The following is a 16,498-nucleotide window of genomic DNA, read 5'->3' on the forward strand; positions in this document are numbered from 1 at the left end:
CATAAGAGGCGCTTATGGTCAGTCTGAACATTGAAGTGAGTGCCAAACAAGTATGGCCTCAGCTTCTTCAGAGCCCAAACCACAGCAAAGGCCTTCCTCTCAATAGCTGACCAAAGTTTCTCTCTAGGAGTCAGCCTACAGCTAATAAAAGCTACTGGCCGGTCCTGACCTTCATCATTCAATTGTGTCAGCACAGCCCCTACCCCCTACCCCCAACTCAGATGCAAATGTTTAGACAATGAATTCTTTGGAGTAGTTAGGACTTTGCAGAATTGGTGCGGTGCACATGGCCTGCTTCAAGTCATCAAATGTCTTTTGACCGCTGACTGTCCACTGAACTTTCTTAGGCATTCTTTTAGAAGTTAAGTCATTCAGGGGTGTCACAATGGATCCATACCCCTTGAGAAATCTTCTGTAGTACCCAGTCAGGCCCAAGAAAGCTCTGACCTGAGTCTGGGTAGTTAGAGCAACCCAGTCCATGATGGTCTGGATTTTGCTCTGCAATGGTTGAACCTGGCCTCCACCTACGAGGTGGCCCAGGTACACAACCTGACTCTGCCCTATCTGGCACTTAGTAGCCTTGATAGTTAAGGCTGCTTTCTGCAGGGCCTCAAAAACATTTCTCGGGTGGACCAGGTGATCCTCCCAGGTAGAGCTAAAGACAGCAATATCATCTAGATATGCTGCACTATAGTCTTCCAGGCCTGTTAGAACTTTGTCCACCAACCTTTGAAAAGCGGCAGGTGCATTTTTCAAACCAAAGGGCATTACCACAAACTGATAGTGCCCACTAGGGGTTGAAAATGCTGTCTTTGCTTTACATCATCAGCTAATCTGACCTGCCAGTAGCCAGCTGTAAGATCAAATGTGCTAAGAAATTTGGCTGAGGCCAACATGTTTATAAGCTCATCTGCTCTTGGGATTGGAGGGGCATCAGTCCTAGTGACTGCATTGAGACCCTTGTAGTCTACACAAAACCTCATCTCTCTCTTACCACCCTGGGTGTGAGGTGTTGGTACTAAGACCACTGGACTAGTCCAAGGGCTAACTGAGGGTTCAATAACTCCCAAAGCCAACATCTTCTGTACTTCAGTCCTGATACCGTACTTGACATGATCAGGTTGCCTGTAAATCTTATTTTTAACAGGCGGACTGTCCCCAGGGTCCACTTCATGAGTGCACCACGTAAGCTAACTTGGAGTCAGTGAGAACATGTTCCTATACTGATTAAGCAACTGTCTACAATCAGCTTGTTGCTGAGCAGTAAGGCTGCCTGCCAAGGCTACACCATCAACTGACCCATCATCAGGGTTCTGTGAGAGCAGATCAGGGAGTGGATCACTGTCTTCCTCCTGTCCCTCATCAGTAGCCATGACCAAGCCCATGTCTGCCTTGTCAACATCAGGTTTCAGTCTGTTGATATGAAGCACCCTATGGGGGCTCCTGTGAGTTCCAAGGTCTACCAAATAGTTAACCTCTCCCTTCTGCTCAACAATTGTATGGGGGCCACTCCACTTGTCTTGGAGGGCTGCTGGGGCCTCAGGCTCCAACACCCACACTTTCTGTCCTGGCTGGTAAACAGTCAGCAGAGCCTTTTGGTCATGCCAGGCCTTTTGCAATTCCTGGCTAGCCTCAAGGTTTTTGGTTGCCTTTTTCATGTACTCAGCCATCCTGGAGAGGAGACCAAGTACATAGTCCACTATCTCCTGTTTAGGGGGTTTGAGAGGTAACTCCCATCCCTCCTTCATCAGACACAATGGCCCTCTTACAGGATACCCAAACAGAAGTTCAAAAGGGCTGTAGCCAACCCCTTTCTGAGGAACCTCCCTGTATGCAAATAAAAGGCAGGGCAGTAGGATATCCCATCTCCGCCTCAGCTTTTCTGGGAGAAACTTGATCATACCCTTTAAGGTTTTGTTGAATCTTTCAACCAAACCATTGCATTGTGGGTTAAGGGTGTGGTGAATTTGTAATTCATTCCACACTCCTTCTACATTGCAGTCAAGTAACTGGACATAAAGTTTGCATCTCTGTCAGAAACTACCTCCTTAGGGAAACCCACTCTTGAAAACACTCCCAAGAGGGCCCTTGCCACCACAGGTGCTGTAGTAGTCCTAAGGGGAATTGCTTCTGGATACCTAGTGGCATGGTTCACCACCACTAGGATAAATCTGTGCCCAGATGCTGTTTGAGGATCCATAGGACCAACAATGTCAATCCCTACCCTCTGAAAGGGAACTCCCACCACAGGTAGTGGTATCAGGGGGGCCTTTGTTGTACCACCTGCCTTGCCACTGGCTTGACAGGTGACACAGAGAGCGACAAAACTGCTTTGTGTCTTCAGACATGTGGGGTCAATGAAAGTGAGGCATAAGCCTGTCCCAAGTCTTGTTATGGCCCAGATGACCTGCTAGGGGAATATTATGGGCTAGTGTCAATAGGAAGCCCCTGAACTTCAAGGGTATAACCAACCTCCTGGCTCCATCAGGCTTGGGTTCTCTATTCTCTGAGTACAGGAGTCCATCATCCCAATAAATCTTATGGGTGCCACTAGCATTCCCAGCAGCCTCAGCAGCAGCCTGCTATCTGTGGGGTTCAAGAGAAGGGCAGCTCAGCGGCTCCTGACTCAAATATGCCCTGGAAGGGCCCCTGTCGCCAAGAACTCAACCTGATCAGACTCAAGCTCATCTGGGACAGTTCCTTCTGCAGGACTACAATCATCTCCCTCAAGAGACTGATCTGTATTCTGAGTCAGGGGGAAGGCACTGCCTTAACCCTACTGCTCCTTTTCTTGGAAGGTACCTGGTCCATTCTTCCAGAATCCAGGGCCTGTTCAGTGTTAGACATTTTGGCCTGTGACCTAGTCACAGCAAACACATGTGCAGAGACACCTAACATGTCTGCATGAGTCTCTGAGCTCCACTACAGCCCAGGATGAAGTTTCCAAATCATTGCCAAGTGAGCATTCAACAGGGAGGTCTGCACTTACCACAACCTTTTTGAGGCCAGTTACTCCTACCCAGGAGAAATTAACAACTGCCAGGGCATGGTGGGTCCTGACATTACTAAGTTTCACCAAGTATGAGCTGCTCAGGAGCCACAAGGTCTTGTGTCACCATTGTGACACTTGCCCAAGTGTCCCTATAGGTCATAGCCTTCTTTCCATTGACCAAAGGCTGCGGTCTGTATTTGCCCAAGTTATTGGGACTCACAGAGGAGGACATATCCATGCCTCCATCACAGATCAGTACAACCTGAGCTGTAACTCTGACTAGGCCAGAGTCCATCTCAGACCCCAGGGTTAACCCTACTACACCCTTATTCGGAGTACCACCACCTGGATCTGAACTAGGGGCAACAGTTGCCTTAGGGGCAATGGTGGCTAGAGTTTAGCCTTTTGGCCTAGTACAATCACTAGCCCAGTGGGTGTTCTATTTACAGATTTTACACCATGGTGCAGATTTCTGTGGTCCTTGAGAAGACTTCTGGGGCCAGATGTAGGTAGCCCTTTACCGGTCGGAAACGGCCGAAAATACCGATTTTCGGCCGTTTCCGACCGGTAAAGGGCTATGGAGATGTAGGGGCTCACAAAACGGACATATTCAGTAATTTTACCAAATCGGTAATTTTACCGAATCGGTAAAATTACAGAATCAGTAAATTTACCGATTCTGTAAATTGTACCGATTCAGTAAAATTACCATTCGGAAAAAATACCGAATATGTCTTTTGAGATGTAGGTAGCACTTCTAACAGTGCTACAGAGCCTTTAGAATTCGGTATTTACCATGCAATACAATTGCATGGTAAATACCGAATTCTTGTGTACATGCACATCTGTGCATGTACACATGTGCCATGTGGCACACAGACATGCCCTAAGGGCATGTCTGTGTGCCACATGGCGCACACGCCAGTTACAGGGGTGCAACAGGGTGTCAAAGTGACACCCTGTCCCCCTTAACAATTCGGTATTTTTACCGATTCGGTAAATACCGAATCGGTATTTGCTATTGAATCCTATGGGCTTCAAGGCCCATAGGATTCAATAGCAAATACCGATTCGGTATTTACCGAATCAGTAAATACCGAATCTTACCGATTCGGTAAAAAATACCGAATTTTTACCTAAATCTCATTTACAGATTCATAAATACCGAATCGGTAAAATTCGGTATTTATGAATCGGTAAATGAGATTTACCTACATCTGGCCCTTAGTCTTTACCCTTTTCCCCACCCTTATTAGAATCTTGCTTCTTCTGGGCACCACCTTGGTTCTGAACTTTCTGCTTCACCCTGGTTCTGACCCATTTGTCTGCATTCTTTACCAATTCTTGGGTAGAGGCCAGATCAGAGTCTAGCACAGGGGTACTCATGGTACGGCCCGCGGGCCGGTGGCGGCCCGGCAAGCCTTCCTGGGTGGCCCGCGGACATTGCAGACACCTGTGTTTAAAATTAAATTAATTAAATAGTGTTCGCATATACAGCCGCAGCAGCGCGGACTCAGACTCTGCTCTGTGGGGGCCCGGGGGATTCCAGTGATTGTCAGAGGGGAGCTGCAGGGGCCTAAGAGGTGTAATTCAACAAAGCCTAATTAACATGTAAATGGTCTTTTAAAGACCCATGAAGTACTTGGTGCGGCTGTGTGCGTGCGGCCGGGGAAGCTGTCTCAGCCCGGGCTGAGGGCTGACACACACACACAGGTGAGAGGACAGAGAGGGAGGGAGGGAGACACAGAGGGAGAGGGAGACTGGGAGGGAGACACAGAGGGAGAGTGGGAGACAGGGAGGGAAACAGAGAGTGGGAGACAGGGAGGGAGACACAGTGGGAGGGAGGGAGATACACAGGGAGGGAGGGAGACACAGAGGAAAGGAGGGAGGGAGACACAGAGGGAGGGAGGGAAACAGAGAGTGGGAGACGGGGAGGGAGACCAGGGAGGGAGACACAGAGGGAGGGAAACAGAGAGTGAGAGACAGGGAGGGAGACACAGTGGGAGGGAGGGAGATACACAGGGAGGGAGGGAGACACAGAGGAAAGGAGGGAGGGAGACACAGAGGGAGGGAGGGAAACAGAGAGTGGGAGATGGGGAGGGAGACCAGGGAGGGAGACACAGAAGGAGGGAGGGAGATACACAGGGAGGGAGGGAGACACAGAGGAAAGGAGGGAGGGAGACACAGAGGGAGGGAGGGAAACAGAGTGAGAGACAGGGAGGGAGACACAGAGGGAGAGTGGGAGACTGGGAGGGAGACACAGAGGGAGAGTGGGAGACAGGGAGGGAGACACAGAGGGAGAAGGAGACTGGGAGGGAGACACAGAGGGAGAGTGGGAGACTGGAACGGAGACACTGAGGGAGAAGGAGACTGGGAGGGAGACACAGAGGGAGAGTGGGAGACAGGGAGGGAGACACAGAGGGAGGGAGGGAGACACGGAGGGAGAGTGGGAGACTGGAAGGGAGACACAGAGGGAGGGATGGAGACACGGAGGGAGGGAGACAGAGAGGGAGGGAGGCAGAGAGGGAGGGAGGGAAACAGAGAGTGGGAGACAGGGAGGGAGACACAGAGAGGGAGGGAGATACACAGGGAGGGAGGGAGACACAGAGGAAAGGAGGGAGGGAGACACAGAGGGAGGGAGGGAAACAGAGTGAGAGACAGGGAGGGAGACACAGAGGGAGAGTGGGAGACTGGGAGGGAGACACAGAGGGAGAGTGGGAGACAGGGAGGGAGACACAGAGGGAGAAGGAGACTGGGAGGGAGACACAGAGGGAGAGTGGGAGACTGGAACGGAGACACTGAGGGAGAAGGAGACTGGGAGGGAGACACAGAGGAAGAGTGGGAGACAGGGAGGGAGACACAGAGGGAGGGAGGGAGACACGGAGGGAGAGTGGGAGACTGGAAGGGAGACACAGAGGGAGGGATGGAGACACGGAGGGAGGGAGACAGAGAGGGAGGGAGGCAGAGAGGGAGGGAGGGAAACAGAGAGTGGGAGACAGGGAGGGAGACACAGAGAGGGAGACACAGAGGGAGGGAGGGAGACACGGAGCGAGAGTGGGAGACAGGGAGGGAGACACAGAGGGAGAGTGGGAGACTGGGAGGGAGATACAGAGGGAGAGGGAGACACAGAGGGAGAGGGAGATACAGAGGGAGACACAGAGGGAGAGTGGGAGACTGGGAGGGAGACACAGAGGGAGAGTGGGAGACTGGGAGGGAGACACAGAGGGAGAGTGGGAGACAGGGAGGGAGACTCAGAGGGAGGGAGGGAAGCAGAGAGTGGGAGACAGGGAGGGAGACACAGAGGGAGACAGACACAGAGGGAGGGAGGGAGAGAGAGAGAGAGGGAGAGAGAGAGAAGGAGGGAGAGAGAGAAAGATGTGTGTATGCTGGGTCTGGTGGCTCAGTGGACGAAGGTGTCCGCTGCAGGGACCTGTGTTTAACCTCATGGTCACAATTTTTGTTTGCTTTAGCCCCACCCCCTCCCCCTCTGACCCCGCCCCCGCCGGTGTGGCCCTCAGCCACAAACCACACTGTAAATTTGGCCCCCGAGAGAAAGTTTGTGAGTACCCATGGTCTAGCAGGTGCTGATGCAACAGCTGATTTTGACAATTATTAAGGACCTGCTCCCTCATAATTAAGTTGTACAATCCTGTATAATCACACACCTTACTGCCAAGTAGCCAGCCCTCCAGAGCCTTAGTAGCACAGTCAACAAAGTCAACCCAGTCCTGGGTCTGAGCCTTTTGGGTATCTCTGAACTTTATCCTGTATTGTTCAGTGGTTAGGCCAAATCCTTCAATCAGAGCACTCTTCAGGACAGTATAATCACCAGCATCCTCTTCTCTAACAGTGAGACCCTTGTCTGCAAAGGAGAGACACAAGATAGCTGCCCACTGCTCCTGGGGGACCTTCTGAACTTGGCAGGCCCTTTCCAGTGCAGTTATCAATTTGTAGATGTCATCCCCACTCTGGTAGGGAGGGACAATCTTGTTTAAATTCCTATGGTCATGAGATCTTTCTCTGTCACTAGGGAAGTTGCTGCCACCATGGGACTGTAGTCCCATCTTTTTTCTAGCTCTTTCAAGCTCTAGGGATTCCCTTTCTAAGGCTACTTGCTGCCTTTTGATTCTCTGCTGGCCTTCTTCAAGCCTCAGCTGTCTTTCTCTCTTCTCCTGGGAGGTGTCCCTCCTGTGAGAAGAGACATAGGTCCCTGCTGATACACCAGAATGGTCAGACTCCACAGAAGAAGGAACTCTTCCTGGGGGGACAAAGATAGTGCCACCTTGGCCTTCTTCTTCATCTCCAGTAGGAGCTGGATTGTCCAGGTCAAGGTGATTGTCACCATCCTGGTCACCATCAGAATCTGAGTCCTGGTGGTTTGGACCACTGAACCCTTCCTCCTCTGCTGCTCCCACCCCATTGCCTACCCTTTCTGAACTACTCTGAAGCCTTTCTATGGTAATCTGGCAGTAATACCTCCTTGAGGTGTCAGGTGTTGGCACTTTTGCCTGTCTTCAGTTTCCTCATAGTGCACAAAGCCCTTAATTCTAAGAATGGGAATGTGTCATACTTGGATGCCTGTAACATACTGACATCTGGCAGAGACCCACTGGTTCCAGGCCCTGAAGACATTACTAGTGAGGTGTGGTGTATGCACCTACCTACTCTAGTTGTAACCTACTAAACTCTCTTTAGTTGTAGAACGAGTGTGCTAAGCCCTTAACACACACACAACTCTAATTTCAGTAGAACTTACTGTATTTAAGCTTGTATTATATGTACCTCTAGTACCTTTAGTGGTTTTCAAATAGTCAATCACTTGAGATTATCTGGTAAAACAATGGCAAGCTGGACACCCACACGCTGCACACCAATGTGCGAAGTTGGCCTGGCATATGCTGTCCACTATTCTTGTGGGCACATTGCACCAGTCCAAACGACCCTTATTGATGGTAGTTTACAGACAACCTTAATAGAAAGCTATCCTAGTGGTAGCTGTGGAGAGCAGCCTTCAGGCTAAGTCTTGGAGGAATGTAAAGCAGCTTGTTTTACCAGTCTATAATCGCATGAATGACCGAATGAAAGGAGAACCACACCAGGTATGTTTATAAAATATATGTATTTTTTCTAAACACATCCCTCTAGTCCCTTTATGAGGTTAAAGGCAAAAGTACATTCAGTAAACTTAATATCACACAGTAAATTATCACAATATACGTTGAGCCCTAAGGGCGTACCAAACCATATATTAAGAAAGTGGTACAAGAACCACGACTTGCATAGACACAAGGCCTAGAGCCTGTAGAACCGCTGGTGCCACCAGGAACCAACCAAGATAGTGACACAAAGGACCCACGGTGGACGCGTGCAGTGTGTGAACACAGCAGCGAATCACCATTAACTTCTAAGGGGAAAGTCGCGGTTGGAATTTTAAAGACAAAGGACAGTTAGGAGAGGACTTGGAGCAAACCCCCTGAGACTTAAGGGGTTCTTGAGCCAACACCCATGGGAGCACCGGAGTACTCGAGTTACCTTACCCAGGGAAGCCAGGTGCATAGGTGTCTTTTGGTGTCGAGTTTCGTCGTCGTTTTGAATGGCGATCTGATGCAAAGTGCTGCTGATCCAAGCCTGGATCGAAGATGAGAAGAACCTGAAAGCAGAGAGGACAGAGTCTGGGTCACTTGCCAGTGACCAGGGGCACGATGTTTGAATGCCCACCGATGTCGGGAAATTTCACGTGAAGAAGGTGAAGCTTGACTCTTCAGCCACGAGGACCAGGAGGCGGCGTCGGCGACAACCAGGTTCTGGATTTGAGCTGTCCCACAAAGGATGTCGAGTGCTGTGGTGTCGGTTTCCGGATTGGACCCAATAAGCCTTGGCAACAGCAACCCATGCAGGAAACAAAGAAATGCTTTGGTGCAGATCAGCAAGGTCTGAGGGACTCACCACTTAGTGGGGAGTCAGGGCATGTCTGGAGCAACCAGGGAAGCTCAAGGAAAATCAGAATGGCCTTCGTGGGGACCCACCAGTCAATGGACCAGGGATCGCGAAGGAGGCACAAACGGAAATGCAAGAAGTGGGCTCACAGAACACTCGTGGAGTGTAGGCCCACTATCTTCGGTGCAGATAGTGCTCGGAGCTTGGGCTACAAGTATCCCAAAGCACAACTTCAGGAAAGCTCGGGAAGTCAATGCACTAGCAAATGTGCACGGTGTCCTGGGGTTCGGGTCCATGTCACTCGTGAGGGCTGCGGGTCTCAGCTTTGGCCTTCGAGAAGTCTGGAAGCCCTCTTCCTGAGCTGCAAGTACTTCGGAGTCCGGCGGGAGCTTCGAAGATGCAGACCGGCAAATGTTTCGGTGGTGCCTGCTTCAGCAGGGGAGTCACTCCTTGACCCCAAGGGAGATTCTTCCACCTCTAGTCTTTAGTATTGCGTCGAAGTTCCAGGATTCAGTTTCAGAGTTTCGTCCAGCTGTAATCTAAAGTTTTGTTGCCAGGGATCCCTTACTTATACTAAGAAAGGAGGTTGGACATACTCTGGGGACCCACCCATGGGAGAGTCTGGAAAGAGGGGTGGTTACACCTATTTCCTTTGTCCAGTTTCACGCCAGAGCAGGGGCTGGTAGCCCCTGCAACAGGTTTGAACTGGACCATGCACAGGGACACCAAATGTGCCCCAGTACAGACTTTCAAAGCACTCATGGAGTGCACCCACCCAGCCTAATACACTATTTTCCAGGCCTCCCCTGCCGGAGTGTCGGTCAGCAACAGGAGGCCAGACTCGTGTCTGTGGCTGCAGGATCCATTTTGTGATGCCAGGGCTCTTTTAAACTATTACCGGTTAGACCAGTGTGTACATGTCTCTCTCTCTAGAAGGGTGGAATTCTACCCCCGCTGCCAGGACTGGTGGGGAGGGGGGTAGGATTCCAAAGTGTTTGACACCAAACACGACATGTTTTCCTGCAGCCATTCCAAAGTTAGCAATTACTGCGAGGTTATAATGCACTTAAGAGTATATGGTCTGGCTGCATCACAGACAACCCCTAGAGAATAGGCACCGAAAGTTGCAGAGGGGCCCAGCTCATGCATGGGCACCCTCTCACACAAAACCAAGCACACTGCATTCAGGATTGATAAGGCCTGCCATAGGAGTGACTGATAGGTTTATATGTGTCAGTGATTAAAGGTAGATATAGGTAACCTATATCTTAGTAAGGGGTGCACGCACCACCGTACCCAGGCTGCAGCAGCAGTACTGTGGTGTCATTTTGGAAGACTTCCCAGGGTTGGCATAATACATGCTTCAGCCCCTGGTAGGCCTCTGGGGTACCTATGCCCTTAGTACCTGGTGTACCATATAGTAGGGACTCACAAGTGTACTCCAGTAACCAAACTGGTGTGTACCTAAAGTACATGCAATTAATTTCAAGAGGAAGCAGCTAGGCTGGGGTCCTGGATAGCAGGGCCCCAGCCAGACTAAAGTTGAAAAAAGGTGAAACACCAGCAAAAAGTGGGGGTAACCATAGTAAGCAGATCCTACTCTCCTACAATGACCTCTCCCCATTCCATTGTCCAATCAGAAGTAGGGGATTCACGAATATTGAAACATTGGGGGGTGGTACATACACTTAGAATAGAATAACTAAGTTAGGCTCAGTCAGTTAGATTGTCAGACTTGTCAGCGACCTGTCACCGACCCAATACTGCAACGGAAGGAGGCGGATTTCACGGAGGTCAGAGATGCTGCTCTAGCACTCTGACAGAAGAATCGAGAAAGGAGAGACGGAGTGAGAGAAGAGTCGCAGAAATCGCTGAGGGAGAAGAATCTGTCCATCCAGAAGGGGGAAGAATCGTAAAAAGTAGTACCAGAGAGGGGTTTGACGCAGGCGTTGCACTTAGAAGAGGTCACCTGTCCTGTCCTGAACCTGTCCTGATCTGTTGGCTCCTGACTACTCAAGGGTCCCTTTCCCAACTCCTTGTCCAAGGTTGGTCTTCACACCATTCTAGGTAAATGTAAATCTGTGTGGTATGTCCTTGTACCGTTTTCCTTTTCAACCCTTCCCGGGTACCAACATCATGAGATATTTCTAAACCTTTATGTTTTACTTTGATCATTTCTCCTTAAAAGTTAGTGTTTTACATGTATTGGTGTTTGACTCACAAAATTATTGCATAGATAAAGTTTTTAAACTCTCTCGAGTCTGTGGTCATTCAAATTAATAAAGGCAAATGTCCTTTCTACCTATTCTGCTTACAACCTAACCTATTGCCCAGAGGAAATTGAGAACTAAGGTGATAAGGTTTGGTAAGAAATGGTGTAAAGGGTAAAAATTAATCACAAGGTAAATATAAGTCCTGATCACCAGCGGTGATTGTCAGCTTATGTACGTGTGTTTTATGGGCCCAGGTGAGTATGGTGTTTTAGAGTAAACCCCAAGCTGGCAAATCCAGCTGCATCACCAGAAGCGTCCTATTTGCTCACATGTTACAACGCCCGCCCCAAGCCCGTAATGGAGAGAGCAGGGAGCGGTATGTCCTTGTCGGTGGAGGTCCGCTGCCTCGGACTATGAAGCACGACTCACCGGCTCCCAGGTCTTCCCCTCTGTGATCCCCAGGTCGATTGAGATCCCCCGCCGCAGGGGATGTCTACTGTGGTGCCGGTCAAGTCCGCTCTGCTTGCTCAGGATAGGAACAAGAGGTGCCACCCGCTCAGGCCTTTCACAGCATAATGGTCGTAGATGTGGGCCCCTACAGGTTCGGGCACCCCACAGCCACCACCGTAGTAAAAGAGGTCCACCTCGCTGGGTCACGAGCTGTGTTTTACATAGCGCTCCAGCCCTCCAACAGTGTTCATACAGATCTGACATTTTTCAGCTGGACCTGAAAGTTGTTGCAAAAAATCTCTTTTTTCAGGTGAAGGGTACCCAGTAAATGTTGTGTTTCCCTGCTTAGGATGCTTTAAAGAGCAGTGATGCAAATCGGAAAACAGTTAACAGGACTGACCATAAATACGCCATTCTGGTAAACTAAGGTGAGGTACACCGACCTGCTAGGACTGTTGGTGAAAGTGTCAATACTCTTTAGTGTTTGTGGAGGGTTGCTGATGAATCCCTCAGGTGAGATTCATCCTCCGGAGGACTCCTAAGCCTCATGGCCTGGAGGAGTTCAGGAAGAAGTGTAGCTGCAGATGCCTTTCAGGACAGGAGGGTGCCTTAATTAGGAATCCTAGGCTCCAGGGATTCTCAAAGGTTACAATGCTGCCAAGAGCAGGGGGTCAAGTTGGTGCCTGGAAAGGAGTCTACATCCCTCTTCAGCCCCTGTAGTACACATCTTTGAGTTTTACGTGTCTCAAGAGCTGAAAGCTTATAGGATGATACATGCTTACGGATCAGCCATTTTGGCAGGTCATGCATGCGTGGAAAGGCTTTATGTAGGGAAAGATTATTTGGAATGACGATTTACTGCAATTCCCTCCTGATCCCTCCTGAACCCAGCCATAAGTCATTGTAAGAGGTTAATAAGATTTGTTATTTGCTCATTTGGTGGCCTGAAAATGCAGGCTTGTTTTTGAAGGAACTCTTATGTAAGTTAGCTACATTACTTTGTCTAATCTCTTGTAAATGAGTACCGGATGTCAGGGCACTGAATGCTCCAGGAATTACCTTTGTTCTTTCCTGGAGAATGAAGACAAGTTTTAAACTGATGTCATAACCATCATTTCCAACCGAGCCCCACCTTAGTGGGGTGAAATGCTTAAAAGAATATAAGGCTAGAATGAACCCAATGAGGCAGATGGGAGAGAAACAGTTGTTTATTGCTTTGAAACCTTCACGTCAGTCAGTAGCGTCTCTTACTTTGGCATGTTGACTGAGATGGATTATGCAACAGGCAGACATCTTAATAGCAGGTTTTTGGTGCACATTGTACAGGAGGAGTGATGGACTGGAAGATGTTCTAGCTGTGCACACTGCTAGAAGATATTAAAACTGTATTGATCAGGGGATTTTGTTTTCAAATAATTACATTTTAAATCTATTGAGGTTCTTGCGGTAGATGTTAAAGAAAGTATACATTCTATTAAAACACGCAGGTGAATATTATCCCCCTTAGAGAAACGAAGCATATCCAGGTTGAACTGGTTTATTGTGATGTATGTCTGTGTTTAATATATGTTTACTCAGAACATAACGAATGAAATGGTTATAATATAGCCCATGTATTTTGTATGTTGTCTTGCTTTGTAATGATTCCAATCTTTAACGTGATACTGTTTTCCATTGCACTCTCTTACCTTTTTAACCGGAAGTGTTCCTTTAGGAGCGTTCTATAAGATTGAATGAATGAACTGGATGAATAAGCTCTGATACATCGTTGCTGTGGAGGAGTAGTAAAAGCAAGTTAGAGCCACTCACATCTGTGTCTTTCATAGAACCTATTCTTTCTTTAACGATAGTCCAGACAATTTGAATTGTCTGAGCTCCAGAGCTGCAACAGAAAGGTCAAGAAGGCTAGTACACTTCCCCGACGGTGGAACTAGCCATGGTCAGAGTTGAACCCTCATTTTGAATTTTGCACTGATGTATCAATGTATCCATTTTATACCTTGACTAGCAGCCCGCCCTGGCGTTGCCCGGGGGCAGAAGGGGGCTGGGGGCTGCATTTTGAGCATTTGTTTGGTCCCCCGCCCGACCCACCCCGACCCGACCCGACATTGCCCGCCCGCCTGCCTCCCGTCCGCCTCCCGCCTCCTGCCTCTGCCTTACCTCAGCCGCGCTCTACCTCAGCTGCGCTCGGGCTTAGCCCCCACTCCCGGGCCCCCGCCGGCCCCGACATTGCCCGGACCGCCTCCCGCCTCCCCTTACCTGAGCCGCCGCGCCACTCCTTGCCGCACGTCACTCCTCGCAGCACGTCGCCGCTCGTGACCGCTCCTCCCCGCCTGTCGTCATCACGCAGGTGTAGGTCGCAGTCAGCGCTACGTCGCGGCCGGCGCTTGTTTTAGGGGACTACTTTGTTTTTAAACTTTAATTTTTTAATTTACGTTTATTTTTTATTTTATGCAGCCTATGTTCATCTACACACCCTGAGGATTACAACAATGTATTGGGTGTGTGGATTGGCGCTGTGGTTCCCGAGTTTACCTTGCCAAAAGGTGCAAGTTCTCTCTTTATAATAGTAGTATAGATTCTACTACTGCATATTATATGTGATTGTTTAATGACCCTGCCTTTTTTTCAATAAAAATCTTATGTTAAAAAAAAAGAAGGCTAGTACACTGGCCTTTATTAACAAGAAATGATTGGTGTATTTGACCAAGTTTTTTCTAGTACAGTGACTTGTCAATATTGAAGTTTTTTTTATTCTGTTTGGCTCGACCGAGGAGAGACTGCAGCTCTGATCCTCCTAGACCTCTCGGCAGCCTTCGATATGGTCTCCCACCACACACTCATCACAAGGCTGCACAACACTTAAGGAACAACTCTCAAATCCTCTTTCCTCACCGGAAGAACACAAAAAGGCTGCTTTCTCCCTTTCCCATCCGAACCCAAGGAAATCATCTGTGGAGTACTCCAAGGATCCTTGCTCAGCCCCACTGCAGGGAAGTGCGCCTGGTATCTGGTGCTACTTTGACTGAAAGTGCACTGGGACATGATGTGCTGCAGAGTCAGCCATTTCACGAGGATTACACGAGTTACACTCCGTGCTTTCGCTGCTGCCGCCCTTGCTTTGACTCTGCTTTCTACTCAGCTTTCCGCTGCTCCGCAGCGCTGGTGCTCCCGGAGGCACCGAGGAGATCTTTTCGCCGTGAAGCCGTCTGCTGTGACCACTCCACCATAGCCCCCGTACCGCCACTTGCAGCCGCTTTGAGAGGCTCCTGTGCTGCCGGTCGTGCCTGCCTGCTTCGCCGTGTGCGGCCGCGGTGAGACCGAGGTGGGCGGGGCAGGTGAACCGAGGCGAGGTGGGGAAGGCAGGCGAGGTGTGATTCGGCAGGCAGGCAGGCTGTGGCCAAGTTGGACCCTGGGCCCCCCAGGTGCAACTTGTGGTGTGCTTGCAGACTACAGCTGAGGGATGCTGACTGCCCAGGAGGGTCGTAGACACCCCAGACCTGCTTTTGGAGGTGTGGTCAGCATGGTGGCCATCGGGAGTGCAGTGAGGAGAGCCAAGTGAGCGGTAGTGCCGAGGAGCCAGAGCAGCTGCAGAGGCTCCTGAGCAGACGCTGGCCACCTGTGAATTGTGTTCATTATTTGGCATTTGGCATCTGCTGCGTTTGGTGCAGTTTGGTTTTGGCACGCCCAGCGGTACTACGAGAGGTGACCACAGGAGGGGGTGTGGTGTAGCCTGTACTGTGCAGCAAAGAACTAGCTGGAGCGGTGATCACAGCGGCTGAAGTCTACCAGAAGCTGGGAGTTGGAGCTGACAGTAGGAGGTGAGGGATTTCTTGTGAAACGTGTAACACGATTTTCAGAGGCAAGTTGGAGGCAAACAATTCCAGCCCCAGTGCTCACAGCCGTATTGTGGAAAGACACTTTGCCTAATTGCCGAATTGAAAGCGGAGAATCTTTGGATGACGTGGGCCTGATTGTAATCGTCCAAAGTCACCGGAGAGACCTGTCTCTGACTGGTTAGTGGGTGCGGGACTGCGAGTCCCAGCAGGCAGAGCGCTCGAACCACCAGCGCACCTGCGGCTCTTCCCGCCCCACCCCTCCCCTGTTGCTGATAACGGCTTGCGGCCCCCGCTTCGCGGGAGCCGCTCGCAGCCGTCTTGTGGAAAGACACTTTGCCTAATTGCCGAATTGAAAGCGGAGAATCTTTGGAGGACGTGGGCCGGATTGTAATCGTCCAAAGTCACCGGAGAGACCTGTTTCTGACTGGTTAGTGGGTGCGGGACTGCGAGTCCCAGCAGGCAGAGCGCTCGAACCAACAGCGCACTTGCGGCTCTTCCCGCCCCACCCCTTTCTTGTACATAGGTCAGAACACAAACGCGCACGCGGGACGGAGCACGGGGCGAAGCCCGGGCAAAGGGCGGGCCCTCTGAGGCCCTCAGAGGCTGAAAAGGCTGGTGCTGTGCGGACCCTTGCATCATTTTTAGTATAAATTTATTGCATTTCCAGTGTTAGTATTATTGTGGTTAAAACGTCTATTTTTGGCTAATTTAAATAAATAATGACTGCCAAGAAATTGAGGTCTGGGAGACTTTTGATAGGCAGGTCTTGTTCTAAAACTAAATCTAATCCTTTATGAAATAAGGATGGCCAGGCCTCGCTATTAAAGGGAAAATCGCAGCTATTTAGCTTATGGGAAAGGGGCAAGGATAAAATCCTCACTGGGTTACCCACGTCAAACGATAGCTTACAGGTCAGAGACGTTGTGGTCCAATATGTAGAGACTAGGGGTACCACTCCTTCTTTCCCTACTTTTGCACCTATGAGGGTGGAGAGTATCGGCCCCCCTCAAGAGGAGTTGGGGAGTCCTCTCGCTCTATCAAAAATTTCTACTTCATCTCGGCAAATT

This window comes from Lissotriton helveticus, chromosome 3_2 (genome assembly GCF_964261635.1).
Source record: "Lissotriton helveticus chromosome 3_2, aLisHel1.1, whole genome shotgun sequence".
Taxonomy (NCBI): Eukaryota; Metazoa; Chordata; class Amphibia; order Caudata; family Salamandridae; genus Lissotriton; species Lissotriton helveticus.